This window comes from Pinus tabuliformis, chromosome 2_2 (assembly GCF_031772625.1).
Source record: "Pinus tabuliformis cultivar Carrire ecotype Pingquan chromosome 2_2, CPIR1, whole genome shotgun sequence".
NCBI classification, from domain to species: Eukaryota; Viridiplantae; Streptophyta; class Pinopsida; order Pinales; family Pinaceae; genus Pinus; species Pinus tabuliformis.
Window position 1 is genome coordinate 149,331,519 of NC_142300.1, and position 24,398 is coordinate 149,355,916.

A 24,398-nucleotide genomic window follows, 5' to 3' on the forward strand; every position below is an offset into this window, starting at 1 on the left:
GTCCATTTATTCATGCTTACATCATATAAGCTCGAAATATCTTCAATTACATCAAGATTTTTGACTTTGAACAAGTCCAAATGAAAACTGGGAAATTTACATAGTGAAATTTAAATGAAAAACCCAAAAATTTGCATAATCATTGTGCCAAATTTGAGCCCACTTTAATGTGCCTTCCTGAAGTCCAAATGAAGATTTGAAAGAAAGTTCAACTATATTTTCAAGTTTGGTTTCCATAACACCTTGAATTTTTGAAAATGACCCATGGCAAGTCCTTCAAAAATCCATTCTCACAAGGTCGCTCTAGAAGTGCAGTTCCTGTCAAAAAGAGGGATAGAAAACTAATTGTTTACCACTTTTTCCTCTTTTTATTAAAATTTGGGTGTTCTCTGGAAAATATGAAGAAATGGGTTTTGAGAGGATGCTAAGGGCTTTCCAAAACTGTAAACCATTTGTGATTTGAGTGCTTGAGGAAAAACCGCAACGCCTTTGTGATTGGCCAAATTTCTGAATTAGGAACCAAAATAGCCAAAATCAAACATTTTTAGAATTCCTCCAAAATTATTCATGATTTATAAAATGAGGTATGTTAAGCTCTCATGGATGCTTCAAAAAGAAACTCTAAGCTACCCTTCTCATTTTGGTCCTTTAGGGTTTCTTTGAGCTTGTTTTCCAGCTGTTTGACCTTGACGTTACAAATCATATTCTTGGCCTGGTAGTGATGTGCCATGTGCCTTAGTAGCTGGTTATCTCTATTGGCCTTGTCCAGAAGCTTCTCTAAGTGGTCATTCACCTTATCTAACCAATACTCCCTGTCCTCATTAACCTCTAAGGCAATTATGTCCTCCAAGTCTAGCTCTTCATCCAACAAAATGTGTTTTTTCTCCTCTTTCAATGCCTTCTTGAGTCCTTTGGTTCTTGGCCTCTTTTTCTTGCCTTGTCTTTCAGTTTCTTCAGGTTCATTGATCTCTAAGACCGCTTTTCCCTTGCCTGCTTGTTGCAATAGTTTAGCTTGTTCTTTTTCCATGATAAGTTGTTTGGCCTTTAGCTGACTGTTTTCTTGTTCTAAGAATGAGATGACAAACCTTTCCCTTGCCATGTTATCCATGAGTTCTCTGATCTGAGAGTCTTTTTCTTTGATATACTGATACATGCTTGAGGGCTCATTTTCTGTTTCCAAGTCTACCAACTCAAACTCATGCTCAATCAAATCTTTATCCTATACTGGTAACCCCCGTTTTACAGATGTAGAAGGCTTGACCCCTTTCTCACGATGAGAAGAAAACACAAGCCTTTTTCCTCTTTGGTACATACTAGTCACCTCATGTCTAGGTGCTTTAGGAACCTCCACGAATCTGCTTGAGGATACAATTTCCATTTGTTGTGTTGGCATTCTTGGATGTTGAACTAAAACATTAGCCTCATTCCATTTCAAAGTTGTCTCCAAGAAAGAATCACATGTCATGTTTTTCTTTGCAAGTTGATAGAGAACTATAGTTTTGATCAAACTATGATGGAAGAGACAAGGATAATGTTCTTTGTTTTTCACCTGTACCTTCTCAGATATCTTGAGAAGGCTTCTACACAGATAATTTCACATGTTGAGAGGTTTTTGAGCTATAAAGTGCATTAGAAGCGGATGTGATAGGAATAAAATCTAGAAAACCTTCCCTCACATGTGAAAAAATTCATGACACCTTTCATCAATGGAGCATACTTCTCCAATAGGTACCTAAAAGGTATGATATGTGTATGGGTTTCCCTGTATGGTGTTTTCAAGAAGGACCTGTAATGCTCAAGATATAAATTCATGCCTTTAAACCAATATTCTCCATGATCCAGTATCCTTGTAGCAAGTGAAATAGAAGCCACTGAAAATGTGAACTCAACTCTAGCAATGATAATACTTTCCCCTTTCAAATGAGTGGCAATCCAATATGTCAATTGTTCATGAAAACCAACTTCACACACTCTTTTACAAAAATCTAGACAACTCACATCTTTAAAACACTGCTTGATGAAGGGTGAGGTATTGATTTCATTGCAGTTGCTAGGTTCATATTTGAGAATTTTGCATCCTTTGTGGTGTTTTTTCCTCTCTGGTGAAGAATCTCCTTCCATGATGAAAGAAACCCTAGCAGTAGGAAAATGAGAAAAAACAGTGAGGGATGAGTGAAAAAATGAAATGATGGATAGCTGGAGTGGAAAAAATGGTAAGAGAAATTCTAGGAGATGGATATGGACTGTGAGCAACTCATGAAACTCAAATGAGGTGAAATGAAGGAAAGGAGTGCTTGTGAGAGATGGAAAATAGAGTTTCTAGGAAAACTGTCCAAATTGCTTAGGAATGAGCTAGGGTTTAGTTTTTGGTGAAGTAATTTGATGATTTGTAGTTGGTTCAGTGGTTCAAAATGTATTTTAAACATGTGTAGAGGTGTAGGATGAAATATTTACATGTTTAGCATATGAAAACTAGACTAGCCATCATCAACCCTAGCTCATTTCATGATAATTTCACTAAAAACCCTAGATGAAGAAATCTTGTGCTTGAATCCATCTTGCTAAATGAAAAAGGTAAGTGAAGTGATGTACTTACTTGTAGAGAAGTCTAGATTAGCAAGAAAACAAATTGCAAGCTTCAATTTTCAATTTGGGTGACTTCTGGATGGTTTTGGGCTGCTCTGGCACAAGCGTAGCGCCTTCAAATTTTTGCTAAATTTTCCTAAAATTCTGAGTTTTCCTTGCCAATGGAGGAGAGATATTGATGAACAAAGGGGAATATAAAGGAAAATGAGGTTATTTTGGGGCTTCTGGGTTTATATAGGCAAGTTAGTTTCCCTTTTGAAAAGAAATGGGCCCCTCATACCTTTTAAAAAATTGATTTTTCACCTTCAAGACTGAATCACTTTGGATAGCTAAAACCTGAGCTGCATTTTTACTTTTTGAACACTGAAATTTCTTATCCTGGAACCTTTAAAACTAAAATCATAAATAACTTGTGAAAATTCATCAAGTTAATGCCAAAGAGTTTCTTGTCATGATTTATTTAATGTTGGATTTACACATGATGATGATTGACCTTGAACCCTTAATGACTTAATGAAGACCTGAAGCTGAATGGAATGATGATGATGACTGATGTAATGGAAACCTTCTTTTCATTATGACACCTTCATCTAAATGAGGTAGGAGACCAGCATGTGTGATTTTCCAGAAATAATAAAACATTCCTAGACCAACTAGCCAGTGACCAAATTTTACTCTGTAAACCTAGTGACATGATAAAATTTGACCTTGAGACTCTTGACAAACTTGGTAAAAGCATATTTGATCATTGGTGAAGAAAGATAAGACTGACACTAACATAAGTGATGGTCAACATGAAGTCAATAACATAGTTACAATGAGAGGGACCAACTATAAGTGTTTATATATCTTTCGCAATAATGACTAGAAGCTGAAAGGTCATGGAATGTGAATAGTCAATAGAAATGCCACTTGCAGCAGTAAGAAGACACTTGTGGGAGCAAGTATGGATGGAAACGACACTTCATATGAAAAAACAAATTGAAATTCTAGTAAGGAAAATAAAATCACCAGTAAAATAGACAAAAACAAAAAAAATCGAAACTTTGTAAAACTTACCGAGAATCCATGCACTTATGAAAAAGAATGAATAAAAAATCCTTGTGGTGAGAAAATTCGCTCAGCCCAGTGTGAACAATGAAATTTTAGAATGAATGATGAACTACACTTCTTATAAAGGAAATGAACATGCAAAATAGGACCAAGGATTCGATGCATGTATGCCACTTGTCAGCTGATAAGTGAGTTAGTTAAATGAAGTGAAGATGACTCCCATTTTCTAGGAATGTGTTCAACATGCAACAGGGAAGGGCACGTGTTAACAAACAGTGAGTATTCATTGGTTGAAGAATATAAGTACGTTCAGTTGAAGGCAAAGAGGGAATAATACATGTGAAAAAGGAGTGTTCACTCTTTGTGGAGAAGAAGTGTGCTCAAATAAGGGAATGAAGTGTGCTCCACTAAGAGACAGAAGTGTGTTCAAGCTTAAGAGGGTACAGTTTCCTCCAATAGTGCTTGTGTGGTTGTTAACTTTAGAAAGTGTGATTTATCTAGGAGAAATGTATGTGATTTCTTGATTTTTTGTAAATAAGTCAAGTGAATAAATTTAATCACTAAGTGAAAGAAAATTTTGTGATTTTCCTATCTTTAGAAATATGACACAAGAAATTCCAAAGATAAGAAGACGACTAGTAGAAAAATTTGAACTACAAGAAGAAACAACACTTAAAGATGTCAAAGCGATGGTATACACTTAGGAAAACATAACAAAAGACAAGACAATGTAAGTTAGCTTGAAGTGACAGATTATATGTAGGCTCCAAAATTGAACAAGAAAAACATTTGGAGGGTTGTTGTTGCAACGACACCACTTGGCGACAAAATGGAAGAACTCCATCTTCTCTGTTTAGGTCTTACTTTATGCACGAAGTATTAGTCCTGCATGAAGTATTGATTCACTCAGTGGATTACCTGAGCTTCCAATTCAACCCGGTTGTAGATATAGTTTCTTTTATTCCTTTACTTGGTCCAATATATAACAAAGCTTACCATATCACAATTATTTCGATCTAGGAGAAAGGTAATATATAATCACGAGTTTAAGATAGTTAGAGTATGAATTTTCATCTTTGGTGTTGCTCCACTTCTAGCATGTTGATCTGGATTTAAACAGGAACGCAAAAAATTACAGATATGACCATAAATACAAAGACGCAATAGAAATAATACTTCATTTCATTGATGTAAAACACTGGAAAATGCTTACAAACAAAAATTGAAATAAACTAGCTCGGGCGATGGTAGCTTATCTCTGAGAAGAGATGTGGCAGCTACATGCCTCTGAACTCTTACAATGAGGTAAAAATGCCTATTTATTGTTGAGAAACAATGGAAAACCATAAACATAAAAAAACCTAACCCTAAGAGATGAAGCGCCAAACTATGGGCCCCATTTTGGGTAAATTGGTACATCAACTTCCCGGGGTCGTACATTTGGCATACGATGTCCGTCTGACGCGCATAATACCTCATTAGAAATATCTGTCTGGGAACTACAGCTTTTGAGTGAGAAACGTTGGTCCATGGATCCATGTTTCTCCCATTTTTCCCAAAAAACATCGTTTAGTGCCTCAAAATGGCTCCGGAAGTTCAGGACCCAAAAAACTGCTAAAAATAGTAAACTGTGCTACAATTAAGGAAACTAAAAAACTAAAAGAAAAGTTGTGGGGGTCCAAGTGGGATAGGAGGGTGGCTACAACATCCACCTGTATCATTCCTCCCCCCTTAGGAAGCAATGGTCCACATTGCGTTGAGTTCCTCCATGAGATGAGGAAACTTCTGCTAAACTTGGTCCCTGGTGAGTTGTTCTGCAACCTCTGATGTGTCCAGTAATGGTGGGAAGCATGGTCGAGGGTAGTCCACATTGAACAATCGGTACAAGCGAAGGAATGGGGGAATTCCATGCTCCAAAGCATTGTTTCCCACAGCCTTGGTAATAGTGTAAGGACCATATCAGAGTGGTCTGAGCTTTTGATGGGCTCTTGTAAGGCGTTCTTTTTGTAGATGCAACCAGACTTTGTCGCCCACTTAAAAGTTCTGTGGTACTTGATGCTGATCATGTTGCTTCTTGTACTTGGTATTTTCGAGAATGGAGTGGCAATAGATCGGACCATTGGATAGAGGTGCTCTAGAAGTCATATCAGACGAATGCTTGACCCGATAGTGCAACAATACCCCTTTGGGTGAGGAGAAGATGTCCATGTCTTCTTTCATGACCATATCCAACTTCTTCTGCTGTGTGGAGGAACCCTTCCTCGGGGCCATGGATGTGGCTACAATCTTCCCCTTACTTTGAGAGCGAACCAGACAAAAAATAAATTTCCTAGTATGCGAGATGATCTTACTGCCTTTCTTAGCAGAGATCAAAGAAGTGGTAGTAGGTGGGGCTACCTCTGGTATCCTGTATAATGTATTACACAAAGAAATAATAACAAGGCGAGGCCTTGACTCATACATAGCATGTCTCTTCCACAAGTATGGTTGGCCTAATAATACATCACAAACATCAAACAATGCAACATCACACAATACCCCATATGTGAAGGGATTGATGTTGTAGGGAAGGCGACACTATTGGCGGACTCAGAGATCTTGTCCTTGGTGAAGCCACCTGATGTTGTATGGTTGTGGGTGTGGTATGGTTGGTAGTCCCAGCTGCTTCATGACCTCTTCTAAAATGAGGTTCTTTTGGATCCCACTGTCAACAATGAATTGCATCGATGAATCCTTCACCCACATCTGTGAGTGGAAAGTATGCTCCCCCTCCTCTGGATCTTCGGGCTCATTCTTTTGTACTTGGCGGTGTCAAAAGTGGCACTGGGCTCCGCATCAATGACTTTCTTCCCTTTTTCATTCCCCTTGTCAGGTTTTGACTCAGGGTCAGAACATGCATCTGATTTTGAAGCCTTCAACTCGGCCACCAATGACTGCTTGGTTTGAAACTCACTTGTGTTATGAGTGGGGCTCTTATGGGACTCACACCACTTTCCTATGTCCTTTAATGACTTCGTGGTGTTGTTCTTTTCTTGCGGCTTTGGCGGGTTGTCTTGGGTCACCCCACCTTGGCTTTGTCCTTGGTTCTTCGGATTCACAGATCCAAAGTCTCGCTTCTTTTGTTTAAACTTATGCTCGCTCTTGACAATGTATCGGTATGTCGTGCCGAGCGAGGAGATGTCCAAGAACTCCATCTCATCCTGCATGCACCTATGTAGGTAGCCGCAATATCTGAATACCAGATGTAGCTCAGAATCCTTGATACCAACTTTGTGTGAAGGGTATGAAAAATATTGGTAAACTCCGACACGTCCTGGTCCCTTCCCTACTATAGTGTGGTCCATTTTATGTATTTATCCTCATAGCTTTTGACAGGGTAGTACTGCTCCTTGATGGCATTCCAGAATGAATTCCAAGTGGGTGTGGCTGAAAACAGTGAGGTCGTACTTTCATCCTTCTGCTCATAGTAGGTTTTCCACCAGTTTTTGACAGGGGGGCGGCTTTGAGAAGAGCGAAAGTAATATTTTCCCGACCAGAAAAATCACGAACAAAAAATGCCCTTCTAGAAGATTTAACCATTTATCTATAGCGTCTACATCTATCTGACCCTCAAATATGGGAATTTCGAAGTTAACTTGTACCTTAAAGAGTGTGGCGCTTCCAGAGTAGCTGCTGGAAGTAGATGTGTCACCCCTTGGTAGTTACTGAAGGATCTAGGAAAAGTTGTCCATCATCACGTTCCTTTGTCGCTCAAGGGCCTCTTCAAGCAATATTTTGATAGGATCTCCTACCCCCTCATATTTATTTTCATCCGCCATGGGAGGCCGTCGAGATTTGTGAGGTTGGTCTTGCAAAGGTTCGACTAGTTCAAGCCCTAACTCCTTATATCTCGACCATGTTGGGGACATGCAAAGAAAAACAAAGAAAGAGCAGATTTATTTGATACCACTGATCCATATTTAAATAGGAACATAACAAATTATAGATATGACCATAAATACAGAGATGCAATAGAAATATTACTTCATTTCCTTGATGTAAAATACTAGAAAATGCTTACAAACAAAAATTGAAATAAACTAGCTCAGGTGATGGTAGCTTATCTCTGAGAGGAGATGTGGCAGCTACATGCCTTTGAACTCTTACAATGAGGCTCAAAGGCCTATTTATTTTTGAGAAACAATGGAAAACCCTAAACATCAAAAAACCTAACCCTAGGAGATAAAGCTCCAAACTATGGGCCCCGTTTTGGGTGAATTGGTACATCAACTTCCCGGGGTCGTAACTTTGGCATACAATCCCCGTTTGACGCGCACAATACCTCGTTAGAAAGATCTCTCTGAGTATTACAACTTTTGAGTGAGAAAAATTCATTCATCGAGCCATGTTTCTCCCCGTTTTCCCCAAAAATTTCGTTTAGGGCCTCAAAACGACTCTGGAAGTTCAAGACCCGAAAAACTGCTAAAAATAGTAAATTGTGCTACAATTAAGGAAATTAAAAAACTGAAAAAGACAGTTGTGGGGGTCTAAGTGGGATAGGCGGGTGGCTACCAACATCCACCTGGATCACATGTCTATCTAGTACGCCGACAGAGCCGCTGCAGGAACACAAGCATTGCTTTGCTACCTTCGAGCCTGGACAGTACCTTGGTGAAGTTACTTGCTTCACCTCTCTAAATAGGAAGTATTTCTCTTCTTTCACCCTTTATCTTGTTTCATAAGTTCAAATGTGCTTAGGAAATTATTATTTTTTCCTAGGGTGGAAGGTGGATCCCAACTTATTGAGAGTAGGAGAGGTTGCTCCTTCAAAGACAATTAAATAAACCTCTAATATTGGTTTTCTCATTATTGGTTTTACCCTTTCCTTTCTCTACTTGATTGGATAAGAAAGGGAAATTCCATTCAATTAAAAAAAATGAGTCTATAAATGAAGATCTTGAATGGAAGTGGGAATCATGGTTCTGTTAGCGCTTGAAATTTCACCTCAGGCTGAGAAAAGTAAACCTCAAGGCAACATCAAACCATTTAGCCTCGTAGCTAGCCCTACGGGGCAGGAGAAGGCTCTCTCCGGTCTATCTCGTAAAATCTTCAATGGATGAGATGACCAATAGGGTGACACTGATATTAGGCTAGTAAACTGATCAAAGAGTTTGATTTGGGGTTTTTAATTCAATGACGGGGTTTTTCTGGGCTGCATGGGAAAAATCACAGCTTGAACAGAGAAATATAATGAAAAACACAGATTATCGACTGAGGCAAGGTAGGCAAGAAATTTAACACCAAATCTAGATTTTAAATGGGATGGCAAGACTGGTGAGGAGCTGACAAGGGCATAGGAGATGAATCCTTGTCAAACAGAGGAAAACATTAAACATGAACAAACTTATAGGCAGAGCATGGCAGGCATGAATTCTTACCTAAACACTTCATTTGTTCAGTTAGAAATGATCATGTAGTGAAATGAAACATAACAGATTACATATGAAACAAGAGAAAAACTTATGCTAAATTATCATACCACAGGAATCTCAGAAGTCAGAGCTGTGAAATTTCATTAAAAATCCCTCTGTCAAAGACTGTACAATGGAGCTCAGTTCTCCTCCAGCGCTCAGAATTTTCTCCTCTGACTAACTCTCTCTCTAATCAATTTTTTTTAATACAATAAATATAATACTGCTAAGGGGAAAACAAATCGACCCCAAAAACCTCTGCGCTGTTTCAACTACAATTACAAAAATTAGAAAGGAGCGTTACATCTATCCTAAAATAATACAGCGTTCCTCTAAATCTGCTGATGATTTGGCTAATTACGAGGCAAAACTGGTGCTCAGATCCCATAGAATTAGGGCTGAGGATAAAAATAGGCAAAATTCGTTCCTAAATCGCTGCTTATGACAGATGTCTCTGTGTATGTTTCGGGTCTTTACTTTTCACATTCGTTTTCTGTTTGAAATCTTTAACAATTTCACATTTGTGCATATTGTGCCAGTTGTATTCATTGAATGCTCTTTATCTGCCTGCGCTGTCTAAAACGCTTCCATCTGCATTGCCACGATGATTCGATGATGATTTAGTGTCAGAAACAAATATGCGTTGCCTATCTTCATCTGTAGAAACAGAACCTGGAAATGATAGCAGCATATATCACAAACAAGAGGCTCGTTCACAGGCTTAGAAGGGTTCTCCGCCAAAACACGTGATGCGCCCCTTCAAAATGTTTTCTGTTGGAAGGTTTCCTTAAGAGAATCGGGACGGTGAGCAAAACCATGGCCTTTACCAGCATAAACACAGACTCCTTCCTTCGCAGACCATATATGCAGACACCCGTCGCACAACCCTTTTGAAAGCAATTGAATATATAGGTTCACTGTGAGTAGTCAATTTGAACAATTGTCTTCCTCGCTCGACATCCCATAATTTGATTGCTGAGTCAAATGAGTTCATTAGGATTATTTGTACACGGACCAGTGGGGCTCCACTTGACGGCATAGATTTCCTTCGTGTGCTCCTTGAGATCATGTAGACACGTATGTTGCTTTCATATATACGTTGGAAGCCGCCATCTGATACCTTGTTCCAATAGCTTGGCTCTCGTTTGCATCGTTCAAAAGAGTTGGCAATCTTGTCACTAGTTTCATCTTCGTTATTAGGGTCAATATGAAATCTAGAAAGCCCATCAACGATGATTTCAGCGGGGCCTCCTTTTGATGTGGCAAATGTCGGAAGGCCGCATGTCATGGCCTCGATCACAGTGAGCCCAAACGCTTCATAAAGAGCAGGCTGTACAAAAGCCCCCTTTGTGTCGGTAATGTAGCGATATAATTCTCCATTCCTTACTCTGTCTTTCTGAGCACATATCCATCTGAAATCACCCTTCAAACTATACTTCTTTATAAGACCATGCATTTTCTCAATCTCTGCAATCTCCTCCCTATCTTTTGATTTTGATGAATCAATTAAACCACCCACCATAGCAAGGTTCACCAGTTTCCTTAACCGTTCATTCTTACCTCGCCATGGAAAAGATTATGGGCTTCTTCCTGTCAATGAAGAAACCTATATGTTATGTCGTTTCAGTTGGGTTAAACAAGAGCTCTTCAATAGATTCAATGAAAGCAGTAAGGCGTCTCTGCTTCTCTGTGTAAGGGAAGTAGATGTTCATATCTGCTCCAGGTGACACAATGTTGAATTTGGCATTGAAGACATCAATTCCAGAAACCACACGGTATTCCCCTGGGAGTGTAACAGTAGCATGGCTCTCGTACTGCCCAACAATATCTTTACTTCCTGCAATTTCGTGATATGTGCTTGTAATAATGAAATCGGCATGATTCATTGCAAGAATGTCTGCTGTGAATTGACAAGAGAAATGGTACTTCTCATCAAACTTTTTCCAGTTGATATCTGAATCTGCATATTTGGTCTTCTCCAGAGCATGTGCTATATTGCACTGAGTGATCTTCAGTTTCTTTGCAACCAAAGATGCTACCAGATTCCCATCACTGTAATTTCCAATAATTAGGTCTGGCTTACCTTGCAGCTTGGCAATTATTTCCCTTATTGAATCCTCTGCAAACTGTTGGGTACAACTCCATCATACTCCACTTCAGTTAGTGTCAGAATTACAGGACTATGCAGCACAAGCTTTTTTTATTTTCTCGACATCTTGTTGCAGACATTAGGATGCACTGACAATGATGTGGAAAATAATGAACCAGAGATTTAAAGAAGATTTCATCTAAAACCAATGTAGCAAGTGATTCCTCAAGAGATGAAGATTGAAGAATATTTTTAGAAATACATGTCGCAATACAAGCTGGCGTTGCAACTACAATGTCTGGAGGCCCAACCATAGCAGCCCTAAAATCTGGCAGAAGCATGCTGCTCAGAATGAACTCTTGCCTCGAAGACATATTACTCACAGTGTTAACAAGCACAAAATCACCTCGGATCACACTCCTCTAATAAATAAACAGCAGGGCATTCCCAGCACTAACACAATCATTTAATTTAATAGCTGTGACAATGAAGTTTGTTCGGGATTTCCAGTGAGACTTCTCCAAACAGTTTTTTGCCTCTGAATGTTTTTGATGTTTTGAATTGTGCTTGTGCAGGGATAGGAGTTTGAAGTGGCTGCTGCCTTTTGAAGAGCTGGAGAATAAATTACATAATCTAAAACAACACATTTAATGATTTCTTCTTCAAAACAGGGTTTTGAAGAAGAATCAATCTCTGACATGAGACGGAGTCTAACATCGGCTCCACTTGGGATGGCAGCTGCCGCTCCTTGGAGGTGCCAAGAACTACAAAACTTTGGGAGAGCAGATAGTGCCTCCACCCATTGGGCAATGGAGTCATCATCGACACAACTCTTGACTTAATTTTCAAACTGAAACTGAACTCAAACAATCTTCAAGCAAACTAAAACAAGATGCTGCCCTTATGGCTGCTTATTTATTTACAAAGCTACCCTACTTTGTTGTACAAACACTAGATCAGGTAATACTAAAATGCCAAATTAACCATTCAAGTAAACCTGAGAATGATGTAGCTCAAGAATGCTTCCGCGAGGTCACAGATGTAATTGCTGGCAGCCCTTCATGCACGTAATGACCCTGGTCACGGAAAATACAGCCTGATCTATCAATCAAACTGAAAAATGTGTCCATGTATGCCGCAATAGGATCACGGAAGCCAGACTCTGTTGGCTGTCCCAACTTTGCAACACATACTTCCAGCTGCACATTGTCAATGTAAACATCTATAGGCAAGTCTGTGATATCTTGTTTCGAATGAGGAAGGATTTCCAAGAACTTTTTAGGATCTTGGAAATCATATGACTGAATTTGATCATCTAGTTCTTGAATCTCCTTTTCGATTCTTTCAATAATTAACTCATAGCCACTAGTTTTGAAGACCTTCAAAGATTTCAAGCATTGAAGCAAGGCACTGAAAACATCTTCGTCAAATTCAGTATCTGCTAACTTCTTTCTTATTTCTTCTACAGCTTCACACAGGTAGGGTTTGCCACATACCCTTCCATTGCATGAATGGATCAAGAAGCGTTGGAATGTCTGGGTCAAATTGGAGTCGCCAGGTGAATGGTTCAGCCTACATAAGTGTCTGACTGCTGTCCACCATCAGCATCAGATCTGCACCTTGATTGCATGTACTGGGACAAGACGATCAACAAATTGAATGTTCTCCCCAGTATGGTCGCCAGTATGTTAGCGCTTGAAATTTCACCTCAGGCTGAGAAAAGTAAACCTCAAGGCAACATCAAACCATTTAGCCTCGTAGCTAGCCCTACGGGGCAGGAGAAGGCTCTCTCCGGTCTATCTCGTAAAATCTTCAATGGATGAGATGACCAATAGGGTGACACTGATATTAGGCTAGTAAACTGATCAAAGAGTTTGATTTGGGGTTTTTAATTCAATGACGAGGTTTTTCTGGGCTGCATGGGCAAAATCACAGCTTGAACAGAGAAATATAATGAACAACGCAGATTATCGACTGAGGCAAGGTAGGCAAGAAATTTAACACCAAATCTAGATTTTAAATGGGATGGCAAGACTGGTGAGGAGCTGACAAGGGCATAGGAGATGAATCCTTGTCAAACAGAGGAAAACATTAAACATGAACAAACTTATAGGCAGAGCATGGCAGGCATGAATTCTTACCTAAACACTTCATTTGTTCAGTTAGAAATGATCATGTAGTGAAATGAAACATAACAGATTACATATGAAACAAGAGAAAAACTTATGCTAAATTATCATACCACAGGAATCTCAGAAGTCAGAGCTGTGAAATTTCATTAAAAATCCCTCTGTCAAAGACTGTACAATGGAGCTCAGTTCTCCTCCAGCGCTCAGAATTTTCTCCTCTGACTAACTCTCTCTCTAATCAATTTTTTTTAATACAATAAATATAATACTGCTAAGGGGAAAACAAATCGACCCCAAAAAGCTCTGCGTTGTTTCAACTACAATTACAAAAATTAGAAAGGAGCGTTACATCTATCCTAAAATAATACAGCGTTCCTCTAAATCTGCTGATGATTTGGCTAATTACGAGGCAAAACTGGTGCTCAGATCCCATAGAATTAGGGTTGAGGATAAAAATAGGTAAAATTCGTTCCTAAATCGCTGCTTATGATAGATGTCTCTGTGTATGTTTCGGGTCTTTACTTTTCACATTCGTTTTCTGTTTGAAATCTTTAACAATTTCACATTTGTGCATATTGTGCCAGTTGTATTCATTGAATGCTCTTTATCTGCCTGCGCTGTCTAAAACGCTTCCATCTGCATTGCCACGATGACTCGATGATGATTTAGTGTCAAAAACAAATATGCATTGCCTATCTTCATCTGTAGAAACAGAACCTGGAAATGATAGCAGCATATATCACAAACAAGAGGCTCATTCACAGGCTTAGAAGGGTTCTCCGCCAAAACACGTGATGCGCCCCTTCAAAATGTTTTCTGTTGGAAGGTTTCCTTAAGAGAATCGGGACGGTGAGCAAAACCATGGCCTTTACCAGCATAAACACAGACTCCTTCCTTCGCAGACCATATATGCAGACACCCGTCGCACAACCCTTTTGAAAGAAATTGAATATATAGGTTCACTGTGAGTAGTCAATTTGAACAATTGTCTTCCTCGCTCGACATCCCATAATTTGATTGCTGAGTCAAATGAGTTCATTAGGATTATTTGTACACGGACCAGTGGGGCTCCACTTGACGGCATAGATTTCCTTCGTGTGCTCCTTGAGATCATGTAGACACGTATGTTGCTTTCATATATACGTTGGAGGCCGCCATCTGATACCTTGTTCCAATAGCTTGGCTCTCGTTTGCATCGTTCAAAAGAGTTGGCAATCTTGTCACTAGTTTCATCTTCGTTATGAGGGTCAATATGAAATCCAGAAAGCCCATCAATGATGATTTCAGCGGGGCCTCCTTTTGATGTGGCAAATGTCGGAAGGCCGTATGTCATGGCCTCAATCACAGTGAGCCCAAACGCTTCATAAATAGCAGGTTGTACAAAAGCCCCCTTTGTGTCGGCAATGTAGCGATATAATTCTCCATTCCTTACTATGTCTTTCTGAGCACATATCCATCTGAAATCACCCTTCAAACTATACTTCTTTATAAGACCATGCATTTTCTCAATCTCTGCAATCTCCTCCCTATCTTTTGATTTTGATGAATCAATGAAACCACCCACCACAGCAAGGTTCACCAGTTTCCTTAACCGTTCATTCTTACCTCGCCATGGAAAAGATTATGGGCTTCTTCCTGTCACTGAAGAAACCTATATGTTCTGTCGTTTCAGTTGGGTTAAACAAGAGCTCTTCAATAGATTCATTGAAAGCAGTAAGGCGTCTCTGCTTCTCTGTGTAAGGGAAGTAGATGTTCATAACTGCTCCAGGTGACACAATGTTGAATTTGGCATTGAAGACATCAATTCTAGAAACCACACGGTATTCCCCTGGGAGTGTAACAGTAGCATGGCTCTCATACTGCCCAACAGTATCTTTACTTCCTGCAATTTCATGATATGTGCTTGTAATAATGAAATCGGCATGATTCATTGCAAGAATGTCTGTTGTGAACTGACAAGAGAAATGGTACTTCTCATCAAACTTTTTCCAGTTGATATCTGAATCTGTATATTTGGTCTTCTCCAGAGCATGTGCTATATTGCACTGAGTGACCTTCAGTTTCTTTGCAACCAAAGATGCTACCAGATTCCCATCACTGTAATTTCCAATAATTAGGTCTGGCTTACCTTGCAGCTTGGCAATTATTTCCCTTATTGAATCCTCTGCAAACTGTTGGGTACAACTCCATCATACTCCACTTCGGTTAGTGTCAGAATTACAGGACTATGCAGCACAAGCTTTTTTTATTTTCTCGACATCTTGTTGCAGACATTAGGATGCACTGACAATGATGTGGAAAATAATGAACCAGATATTTAAAGAAGATTTCATCTAAAACCAATGTAGCAAGTGATTCCTCAAGAGATGAAGATTGAAGAATATTTTTAGAAATACATGTCCCAATACAAGCTGGTGTTGCAACTACAATGTCTGGAGGCCCAACCATAGCAGCCCTAAAATCTGGTAGAAGCATGCTGCTCAGAATGAACTCTTGCCTCGAAGACATATTACTTACAGTGTTAACAAGCACATAATCACCTCGGATCACACTCCTCTGATAAATAAACAGCAGGGCATTCCCAGCGCTAACACAATCATTTAACTTAATAGCTGTGACAATGAATTTTGTTCGGGATTTCCAGTGAGACTTCTCCAAACAGCTTTTTGCCTCTGAGTGCTGTTGATGTTTTGAATTGTGCTTGTGCAGGGATAGGAGTTTGAAGTGGCTGCTGCCTTTTGAAGAGCTGGAGAATAAATTACATAATCTAAAACAACACATTTAATGATTTCTTCTTCAAAACAGGGTTTTGAAGAAGAATCAATATCTGACATGAGACGGAGTCTAACAGGTTCTTCTCATGGTTTTCTAGTTGAATGGATCGTATTTTCCATTCAAATATCATCTACTTGTAAAATATATAAAGACCAAATCAAATAAAAAGAGTAGCAAGCTAGCCAAGGGTTACTCACCACTAAAATTTTCCTTTCTGAAATTTAAACACATTATCTCAGAGCTTAACAAAAAAACTTCCATGCATAGCCTTATTGAAACCAAATACAAGAGCATAAAAACAAAACAAACAAAGGCATGGGAAAAAAAACAAAAATAAAACAATGTAATGCAAGCTAACTAAATGCATCTAAGCCTAACCTAAACTGATTTGGGAGGATTCCGTTGATTCAATTGTACAAGTGTTCAGTGTCCTCATCACTTTAGTTCAACTTTGATAGTACAAAAATGTTGGTTATGGATCAGGTTGTTTAGGTAATGTCACATAAGTTCATCGACAGATCCCCAGGTTTTGGTTGATGACATGTGTTTTGGGCATTCATCTTTGCAGGATTGGTGTTGACATCGGTGTCATGAATGTCAAGGTTCGATATGGTTCACCTTCTTAAGTTGTCATCGTAAATACTCTTGTGTCAATGATGTGTTTTGGTTTTGTCACATTCTGACAAATGTGTTATAAACAAAACTAGTCCTAAAAAACTAGACCATAATCCTAATGCCCTAGATCTATGCCTAAGTCATATCCACCATATTGCAATACAAACCAAAGCATGTATTAATCATTAAACCTAAACTCTAAATGACCTAGTCCTAAACCCATCACAACTACCCTTAGCATATGTATTAACATATAATACATTGCAAACTAAAAGAAACACAGTCAGAAGACTGCGCGGTCATCTAACCGCGTCAGAAACATGCGACCAGGTATGGTTAAGCTGCGGGTTGTCCAAAACCAGTGGAGGGTAGTCACCATAACTGCAGCCTAGACCGTGTCATGTGAACAGTTTACGCCGCAGGTTGTAAGCGAATGAATATAGCCGTAACCTAAACGTCAGCTAGAAACTGTGTCGGAACTACTAGAGGACAGGCCATGTGAATAGGTGGAGGCCGTTATCGTGACATTCAGCGTTAGTTCATCGTGACGGAGAATGTGCAGTTAGTCAGTGGAGCTGCCAGAGCGTTAATTGTAGCATTACCTGTGTGCTCACATGTGATGTCTCTTTCCTTCACCCGGTTAGCTAATGGCTAATGGTTTCAAGACTATTCGAAGGTTTTTGGTGGGTTTTAATGAAGTTTTCATAAAGCAATTTAATTCCTAAATGGTGAATGTCAATATGTGACACTAAAACTCAACCATAAACCCTAAATTGTACCTTCAAGTCAGCTAATGCATTCCGAATTGAGAAACAGTGGTTATGATGCATCTAACCACTATATAAATAAGCATTTGCAGCCTTGTGAAGAGTTAGTGAGGATTTTGAGTGTTTTTGGTACTTGTCATTTAGAGGTTGAGACAAAGAGGCGGTCGATGTTTTGATCATATCTTGGACATTCAGAGGCGAAATTGGAAACCGTAAGCAGCGTTGGAAAGCTGGCTCAGAGAGCTTTCTAGCTATAGAGGTCCAATTTTTCTATGTGAAAGTTTGGTTTCACAGAATCACTGTGTAATCAACTTCTTCTTTTCATTCCTAATAAAAACTGTCGTCCATATTGAAAGTGGACCCAAAGACGTAGTCCATCAGGGACAATCTCTGTCATCAATCTCGTTGTCTGGTATAAGTGTGTTTTATAGTATATTTCTTCCTTTCTATTGCATCTAATGATTTAATTTCCATCACATATCCTTCTTCATTTCTTATGTCTTCTCGCTTAACGCACCTTTGGTTTCATTCAATTCACTAATCAGTGCTAATAACTTCTGCTTAAGTTTTAATATATGAGTGATAAAATCATATAATTTGGTATCAGAGCAGGTTACGATAGTAGAGTTAGCCAATGAATGTTAACCAGGTTGAGGTCGCAACATGGAGAAGGAACAATTGAAGAAGGCAATCCTGAAGTGGGAAAGTGAAGGACCGTTCATAAATCAACCATGTCAGGAGCTTATGCAGGTGAAAACATTGAAACTAAGAAGAGTGAAGAACAGTTTTAGCAGGCATTCTTGACTATGTAGCAGATGTTGGGAGAATTGTACGAAGACAAGAAGGCAAGAGATTCAGCTTCTTCTTCAAAGACATCGAAGAAGGAAAAAGGTAAAGGCAAGGCTGATAAACCTCCTTCACCTCCATCATCTCCATCTTCTTCTTTATCTTCTTCTTGTAGTTCATAATCAGGAGAAGAAAAGAAGGCTCATAAAACTTCTCTTTGAAAACTTGACATAAAGTTTGAGTTGCCTGTTTATAATGGAGAAATGAGTCATGAGAAATTGGATAATTGGATAAAGAAAATAGAAGTTTATTGTTGAATTCAAAATATTATTGATGATAAAATTAAAATCCAATTAGCTACCCTTAGGATGGGAGGTACAACCCTAATTTGGTGGGAAAGTCAAACCCAGTCAGATTTAAAGCATAAGGGTAAAGTAATTTCTTCATGGACCAAGTTTCTAAAAGCCCTTAGAAAGCAATTTTATCTTTTACGGTATATGCAGCAAACTGTAATTGATTGGCAGCACTTGCGACAAGGGAAAATATAAAGTGTTCAGGATTTAACTCAGGAATTCTGAAAGAAAGCACTTACACTTGGAATCTCAATGAAGTCAAAAGAAACTTTGTTAAAGTATATCGGTAGTCTACATTATTATTTACAACTTATGTTGTTAATGTTTAATCCTGATGACTTTGATCAAGTTTGTGTACAGGCTATTCATGTTGAATCAGGAGGTAGACCTTTCAAGTTTACACCAAAAACTTCCAAGAAGTTGGAAAACAAAGACTCAAAGGATAGCAAGAGGAAGGGTTTTAACAAGGGAAATAAATCGGCAACAGTTCAAAAAGACAGTGAGTGACCTACATGCACACATTGTCAGAGAGTTGGCCATGACCAAACTAGATGTTGAAAGCTTCATCTGAAACTCAGACCTCAAAAGTTTAAGGAGAAGAAGGGTGAGAAGAAAGCTATTACAGTTGTCCAACATGATCTTGGTTCAGATTCAGGGGATGAATCAAAGGTAACTGCCATGGTGTCAGCATGTAAATTTTCTGATGTAGCCTCTAGTTCTAATGCTACTACTACCTCTTCAAACATAAGTCCTCCAAATGAGGATAAAAGAGTTGAACTCTTCCATATAAGGATTATCTATAAGCATAAAAAATAGACACATTATTTGATAGCAGGTCACAAGATAATCTAATATCTGCAGATCTAGTAAAGAAAATGGGTTTGGAAACTCATGATCATCCAACACCATACCCATGCCACTAAGCAATGCCACTTAAATTTTTCCATTGCAAATCATTTTATTGATGAAGTAGATCTAGATGTGATTCTGGCTGATATATGTGGGGTTGCGCTAGGGAGTCCTTATATTTATGATCGTGACGCAGTATTCTACCGAAAGGAACATAAGTATATCTTAAAGAAGGATGGAACTGAATTTATTATTAGAGCACATAAAACTAAAACTCAACTGGATTTAGTTACTGCAAATCAAATGAAGCGGTTGATTAGTTCTAGTAAGAAATATGTTCTCTTAATGATCAAAGAACAACCTAAGGATTTTAAAGATGCTTTTTCAAGTTGTGAAATTCAATTTAAGATAGTTTGGTTGAAATAGTAGAATATTTTAAGTATTTTTGAAGATCCCAAACATCTTCCTCCTAAGAGAGAAATACAACGTGAGATTCAGTTATTGTCAGATGCTACTCTTCTGAATGTTGGAATGTATCGTATGTCAGTCATAGAGAATGAGGAAATCAAGAAGAAAATCCAAGACTTGCTAGAGAAAAGTTTTATTTGGCCAAGTTCTTCTCCATGTGGTTCACTCATAATATTAGTACCAAAGAAAGATGGTACATGGAGAATGTGTGTTGATTTTAGGGCCTTAAGTATAATTACCATCAAGAACAGGTATCCTCTTCCAAGAATAGATGATTTGCTTGATCAACCAAAACATGTTGTTTATTTCTCTAAGTTAGATCTAAGAAGTGGATATCATCACATCCATATTGTAGAGAATGATACCAGGAAGAATGCATTTAAAACTAGACAAGGATTATTCGAATGGTTAGTAATGCCTTTTGGTTTGACTAATGCACCAACAAATTTTATGCGAGTAATGAATGATGTGTTCCATCCATATCTTGACAAATTTGTTAGAATCTACTTAGATGACATTCTCATATTCAGTAAAAGCAAAGAAGAACATGTTAGACATGTAAAGCAGGTATTAGAAGTGTTATAGAAGGAACAGTTGTATCTAAAACTTGCCAAATGTGATTTTCGAAGGACTTCACTAAATTATCTTGGTTACATAGTTGGAGGAGGTAATCTAAAAATAGATGCAACTAAAATTGAAGCAATTTTTAAGTGGCCAAGACCACAAAATTTAACTGAAGTTTGAAGTTTCTTAGGTGCAGTTCAGTATTGGAGAAAATTTATTTCTCAAATTTCTTTAATTGCAGCACCACTAGATGCTTTAACAGGGTCTAAAGTTACTTTTCAGTGGGGAGGAAAGCAACAAAAAGCTTTCAATAATCTTAAGCAAAATCTAGTCACAACTCCAATCTTAGTTTTGCCTGACTTACAATAGCCATTTGAGATAGAGACCGATGCTAGTGGTTATGCCATGGGTGCAGTTTTATTACAGAAAGGAAAACTTATTTGTTTTCATTCAGAGACGTTTTCCAAAGTAGTGATAAATTATCCAACTTATGACCAAGAATTGTTTGCATTGGTAGAAAGTGTTAAAAAATGGAAACATTACTTAATGGGAAAAGAAACCGTGATTCATACAGACCATCATCCACTTTAGTACCTTCAGTCACACACTAAATTGCAACAGTCTCGCCATTATAGGTGGATGGGATTTCTTCAGCAGTTTCATTTAGTCATCAAGTATAAGAAGGGAACAATGAATAAAGTTTTTGGTATGTTTTCAAGACCATCTTTGAATGCTTTAGTAGTACTACAAAACAGTTCTTTAAAGCATGAAAGTTATTTAGAACAATATGATACAGATGCTGATTTCAAAGATGTTTATGAATTAGTGACTCAGGGTACTCAGATTGAAGAAATCAATTATCATGTTCATGACAGGTTGTTATATCATCTGGGTAAGTTGTGCATGCCACATAAAGAAAATGCACATGTCATATGGGAAGCTCATTCTTCTCGTATATCAGGACATTTTGGCGTAAGTAAGAAAATGGCACAAATACAGAGGTATTGTTATTGGCCCCGAATGTACAAAACAATTGTTAAATACATCAAGGGATGTATAATGTGTTCCATAAGAAAGCCAAGCAATTGAAAGATTGGATTATATATGCCACTTCCGATTCCTTTACGACCCTGGGACAATATTTCCATGGATTTTGTAGGAGGATTACCAATGTCCAGGAAAGGACATGATTATGTGAATGTTGTGGTGGATCAATTCAACAAAATGTGCATTCTCATTTCATGCAAAAAGAAAGTTACTGCCGAGCATACTACACAGATGTTCTTTGAACAGGTATGGGTTCATTTTGGGTTACCTACTTCTATTATTTCTTATCGAGATACTCATTTTGTAGGAGAATTTTGGTCCACTTTGTGGGGACTCATCGACACAAAACTAAAGAAGAGCACAACTTTTCCTTCGTAGACAAATGGAAAAACAAAAGTGGTTGACAGAACCGTGATACAGATCCTTCAAGGTTATTGTAGCAAACATCCCAAGCAGTGGGATGAATCATTGTCTTATGTGTAGCATGCTTATAATAGGGCCTTGCATTCTTCGACTAATAAGTCACCATTTGAGACATGTTTTGGGTATCTACCTAAATCACCGATGGATTTCATGTTCGGTGAAGATGAGGAAGTATATGGACATAGAGAAGCCAACAGGGCGCTCAAGTTCCTTTAACAGTGATCAGGTATTGTTGTATATCAGCAAGGAAATATTGAAAGGAGAAGGTAAAAAACTAAAACCCATCAGGTATGGATCATTCAGGATTATTGAGAATATTAGTAATAATGATTTTCGGCTGGATTTACCTTCTTATATGTGTATTTACTCAGTTGTTAATGTGGAAAATCTGAAGTTGTATGAACCTCCGATGATCATGGATCCAGAGGAGGATACTCAGATTCCGACTATTGATGATCTAGCACCTGAGTATATGACAAAATTGCAGGAAGATACTATCTTGGATAGAAGAACTCACTCTTCAAAGAGAGGTGATGTTGAGTACCTTCGAGTGGGACTCAAAGGTACAAATTCAAGCAAGGCAAAGTGGATTGAGATCAGGAGAGTGAGGGAGCTCTACCCTCACCTGGTCTCTACCTAGAATCCAACTTTTGCGGTCCAAAAGCTTTCAAGTGGAGAGGAATGATCCCGGAGGATTCAGTTGATTCGATTGTGCAAGTGTTCAGTGTCATCGCCACTTCAGTTCAAATTCGACAGTACGACAATGTTGGTTATGGATCAGTTGTTTAGGTAATGTTACATAAATTCATCGACAGATCCCCAAGTTTTGGCCGACGACATGTGTTTTGGGTGTTCGTCTTTGCAGGATTGGTGTCGACATGGGTGTTGTGAATGTCAAGGTTCGATATGGTTCGCCTTCTTAAGGTGTCGTCGTAAATACTCGTGTCAACAATGTGTTTTGGTTTTGTCACATTGTGACAAATGTGTTATAAGAAACCCTAGTCCTAAAAAACTAGACCATAATCCTAATGCCCTAGACCTATGCCTAAGTCATATCCACCATACTGAAATACAAACCAAACCATGTATTAATCATTAAACCTAAACTCTAAATGACCTAGTCCTAAAACCATCACAACAACCCTCAACATATGTATTAACATACAAGACATTGCAAATAAAAAAAAACACAGTCAAAAGACCGCACGGTCATCTAACCGTGTCGGAAACATGTGACCAAGTATGGTTAAGCCACAGGTTGTCCAAAACCAGTGGAGGGTAGTCACCATAACCGTAGCCTAGACCGTGTCATGTGAATAGTTTACACCGCGGGTTGTAAGCGAATGGAGATAGCCGCAGCCTAACTGTCAGTTGGAAACTACGTCGGAACCACCAGAGGACAATCCATGTGAACAAGTGGAGGTCGTTATCATGAAATTCGGGGTTAGTTCACCACGACGGAGAATGTGTAGTTAGTGAGCGGAGTCGGTGGAGCGTTAACTATGGCATTACCTGTGCGCTCACATCTGTGGTCTCTTTCCTCCACTCGGTTAGCTAACAGATAACGGTTTTAAGACTATTCTAAAGTTTTTGGTGGGTTTTAATGAATTTTTGATAAAACAAATTAATTCGTAAATGGTGAATGTCATTATGTGACAGTAAAACTCAACCATAAACCCTAAATTGTACCTTCAAGTCAGCTAATGCATTCCAAATTGAGAAACAACGGTTATGATGCATCTAACCACTGTATAATTAAGCATTTGCAGCCTTGTGAAGAGTTAGTGAGTATTTTGGGTGTTTTTGGTACTTGTCATTTAGAGGCTAGGACAAAGAGGCAGTCGATGTTTTTATCATATCTTGGGCATTCGGAGGCGGAATTGGAAACCGTAAGCAGCATTGGAAATCTGGTTAAGAGAGATTTCTGGTTATAATGGTCAAATTTTCTTGTGTGCAAGTTCAATCTAACAGAATCACTGTGTAAACAACTTCTTCTTTTCATTCCTAATAAAAATGGTCGCCCATCTTAAAATCGGACCCGGAGAGTCCATCAAGGATGAACTCCATCATCAATCTCATTGTCTAGTATAGCTGTGTTTTTATAGTCTATTGCTTCCTTTCTTATGCATCTAATGACTTAAGTTCCATCGTATATCCTTCTTCATTTCTTATGTATTCTCGCTTAATGCACCTTTGGTTTCATTCAATTCACTAATCGGCGCTAATAACTTCTACTTAAGTTTTAATATATGAGTGATCAGATCATAAACTAATAGGCTATAAGGTTAAGACTAAGTAAAATGAAACTTCCAATGCAACCATAGAATTTGTTCCTGACACTTGAGTCAAAAAATATCATCAAGTAAAACCAAAATAATATAATGTCCAGTGAGAACACTAGACAACCAATACAACTGCACACAAATAAAAATATGGGTAGTGCG

General features: G+C 38.5%; 2 pseudogenes; both read right to left on the reverse strand.

Annotated features, from left to right (window-relative positions):
- Nucleotides 1-9,648: 9,648 nt before the first annotated feature.
- LOC149191870 (sucrose synthase 2 pseudogene) lies at nucleotides 9,649-11,552 on the reverse strand (annotated as a pseudogene).
- A 2,359-nt stretch (nucleotides 11,553-13,911) lies between these two features.
- Nucleotides 13,912-15,815, reverse strand: LOC149191871 (sucrose synthase 2 pseudogene; annotated as a pseudogene).
- Nucleotides 15,816-24,398: the final 8,583 nt, after the last annotated feature.